The 3,642-nt window shown below is 36.2% G+C and overlaps 1 long non-coding RNA gene across 1 annotated transcript; it reads right to left on the bottom strand.

Moving 5' to 3' along the window:
- Positions 1-2,360: 2,360 nt before the first annotated feature.
- On the bottom strand, positions 2,361-3,097 carry LOC136807572 (uncharacterized). Its single transcript, XR_010846692.1, has 2 exons — positions 2,815-3,097; positions 2,361-2,570 (listed from the first exon to the last, which is right to left on the bottom strand). It is a non-coding gene; the product is annotated as an uncharacterized lncRNA (long non-coding RNA).
- Between the last annotated feature and the right edge of the window lie 545 nt (positions 3,098-3,642).

Below are 3,642 nucleotides of genomic sequence, written 5' to 3' on the forward strand. Positions count from 1 at the left end.
CCTTTTTCCCATAATGTTATGATATGAAGCGACACATAATTTCCTCTTTTTCCCATCTATAAGAATGTGTGACGAATTAAAACACGGGTGCCAACATTAGACCATCCTTACGATACCACTACTTTTAAAAATATTTAGATTTATTTTTTAGTTTATATCTGGGAAAATGTATATACAGTATGTATTATACCCTTTGGATAAATTTATAGAAAATAGATGAATTTTTTGTTGAAAAAATATTTGTAGATTTTTGACACGATATTATAGAGGAGTCGTAAATCGATAAAATTAGATAATCGACAATTAATCAATGGATTAGTGATCGATTAGAATCGATAATCGATAACTAATCGACGTCTAAAAAATTGTGAATATCGATTATCAATTCTAATCGATAACTAATCCATTGATTAATTATCGATTAGCTATCGATTAAAATCAAATCAAATGTCAAACAAATTTATTAAAAAGATAGGATTCAGAAAAACGGATTTTCATTTTGCAAGGTTTCTGGGCTACCTGCTAATCCCTTGTCCTACAAGTTCAACAAGTTCAAAGTACAATAAACAGATAAATAAACATAGGACAATATCATCAGTCAAGGTCAGAGCCAAGGCCAAGGTGCAAGGGATAATGACAAACCTCAAGGATCGTAGAATCTTTCGAACATTGGTGCCAGTGCAATAGCTTCCACACCTTTGGCATTTAAAGAGTTGACTTGATCTTCCATCAAAGAATTGAGGGGACTGATCACGATGACAAAACATTTCATTTCCTTTGCTAGTTCTGCCAGTGATGAATGTTGAGGTGTCGCATCAGTTTTTGAGCAGTGAAAATAAAATGGATGAGATTGAAACACCAAACTTTTGCCACTGCCTGTCAGCTTGGTAAAACCCGTGTGTATTTTCGTGACGATTACTCTCATATAAATCTTATCACCCCCAGGATTGGCGAAGTTTGTAAAGTTGAAGCACACGAAGAATTGACTTTTTCAATCGTCTGCGGTGGAGCTCAAGTTATGAAATTGGAATCGTCTAAAACACGATGTGCAATGAATTGTAACGAACGATGATTGTTGATTTTAAGTCGTTAAAAGTGCGAAGTAATTATCTTGGGAATAAATGAACTGAAAATCAATTAAAACAATGTAACAAAAAAGTTACAGATTATGTCAATTATGAACGACAGGTGAGACTTTTATTTATGGCTTTTATTTCGCCAATACGATGACATGGTTTTCTACTAATTTTACGAAAAGAAACACACCCTGTCTCACATGTCCCGCATGTCTGTTAAAGAGTTTTCATGAATACGGGAAGATTGGGGAAACGGTACATCATATTGTCTCAGTGACGCTTATTACACCGGGACAAGGGGTGAAACTTTCCACCTTTTAGCGAGTTTAGTTCGATTTTCCTTTGAGTTCAAGCTGCAAAAATATCTTTATAATGTTTCGATGTTTTTCCATTCGATGTAATTTTTACTTAGAAAGGACGTGAGAATTTCGTTACGGTTTGCCTTTTAACTACCTTAAATTTCCATTTGATGAGATAGGGATATGAAGGCCAAGTAGAAATAAAAGCATTGAGAAATGGGAACTTTCATCGGGTAAAATTTTGACAGGCTCGGAGATGCTTCGGTCGAGGGCTTGAAAAGGCTGGAAGATGCTTATAACGATACTAACGGTGTATTTTACCTTTTTCATAGTCCTCCTGGTAGATTTCAAAACTTCACCGAGACAGGGGTGTATAAGTCTTACATTTTACTTTAAGGAGACGGGGGTGTATAAATGTTAACTATTCCCAGGTTTACAGATGTTTTTTTCTGTCTATAAACTTTCGCGAATGGCCCTTAAAGAATTTTCAAAAAATGCTGTGGCGAAGGAATTTGTCCGCGGAGCCATACTTTCGATTTTCAGATGCGGAACATACGAAACTTAGAATACGGGCATTGTGAGATAACAATGGTTCAGAACCCTGATCTTGCCACTCCATGCTCATTACTAGGTCTCCAGTGGTCTAGATTGGATGAATCACAACAATTCTTCTCTCGTGCTATTTTCTTTTTTTCTTTTTCATTTCAGTCATTTTCATTTATTATGGGAACACAATTGCAATATCATTTATCCAGATGATACGTATATTTTCCACATTTTCCACTGTCGTAATATCATAATGATACACATTCGTTGGCGAAGGCAAGAATCTGGAAACCTTTGGGGAATACCTATGTGTCAGAGATCCGGTGGAATTTTCATCCACACTGAAGGAAAAAGCTCCAACGGGGCGGCATTGAGACAGTGGTGCGTGTGCGCGAGAGAATGAAAAGAACGCCCAGAAAGAAAAGAAAGACCAACGAAGTTACAGTCTCTATTCTATTATAACTTGATTGTAATGATTCGTGACCTCATTTTTAATTTTCGCCACTTTTTTTAATGTTTTATGTATTTCGTAACGTATATTATTTTATGAATTGTTAAATTTAATAAAAAAGGTGGTTCTTATTTTCTTCTTCACGACTCTCAAGCATCACGCTCTCCCTGAACAGCTCATAATGGTAACAATCGGTAACTAAATAAAGAAGAAAAATTTAATAGTATTATCATTCATATGACTGTTAGAAGATCAATGGTACTGTAGATTTTTTAGGCTTGAAACTATAGTCAAATTGACAGTCGCTCCAAAGTCGGTATATAAACTGCCGAAGTTACGGTGACAAGAAACAACGTACACTAATTGATGAGAAGCACAAAAAACAATCTAGATTTCAACATTGATGAGATAATTGCTTCATACATATAACAATGTAACTTACACTGTCTCGGACACTTCTTGAGTTTAGTGAGAGCAGTCCGCAATGATTGTGATATTGACAAATCGTCTCCGCTTCATTTGATCCGTTTTTCCTGAATAAAAAGAAAGTAAAAACATTATTTGAACTTGAACTTTCAAAGTATTGAAATCAACGGATTGTCAGTCGCTTTTGTTAGCAGTGAAGCAAGTAAGTCTAATCTTTGGGAAGAGAATACGGATATGAATTTGATGCAGGGGTGTATTTAGGATTGTTAGGTATCACTGAACTGTATTCTATATGATATAAAAAAGATTGAATGGGTGGAATTTCTTTCAATGGGCACAATCCTTATTAAATCAAAGACTTTGATTACATTTAAAGAATGAAGAATCTTGTAAAGAAAAAATGAAAGCCTCGTTCATCTTCATTCCCCCCGTTTTCACTTTAAAGTTGAAATTGGCGTATTTGCCTGACACGTTCTAGCTCATTTGCACAGGGTCGGGAAAACCCCTTGGGGTATGTGCCACCCTTAAAGGTACCTTTTTGGGTAAAGTCCCGGTAAGGGTCGGAAAATTCACAAAATTTTCCTTCGTTTTCTCCTTTTTAGTCCCGTTAAGGGTTTGAGGGTCGAATATCGGGCGGCACCCCCCCCCCCGCGCAGATCGCAACCCTAGTATCCTCCCCCGGGGGGAAACCCATTAAGGATTTGCCTGACTGCCAAATATAGTCTATCTAAAATAGATGCAAATGTATGCCAAATTCATTCCATAAGTCATTTTGACATTAAGTTTTTCGAATACAGTCGCCTGGTATTCAACTTTAATAGCTTAAAAAGTCACTCACGCATTA

Source organism: Clytia hemisphaerica, unplaced genomic scaffold (genome assembly GCF_902728285.1).
Source record: "Clytia hemisphaerica strain Z4C2 unplaced genomic scaffold, Clytia hemisphaerica genome assembly, whole genome shotgun sequence".
Taxonomy (NCBI): Eukaryota; Metazoa; Cnidaria; class Hydrozoa; order Leptothecata; family Clytiidae; genus Clytia; species Clytia hemisphaerica.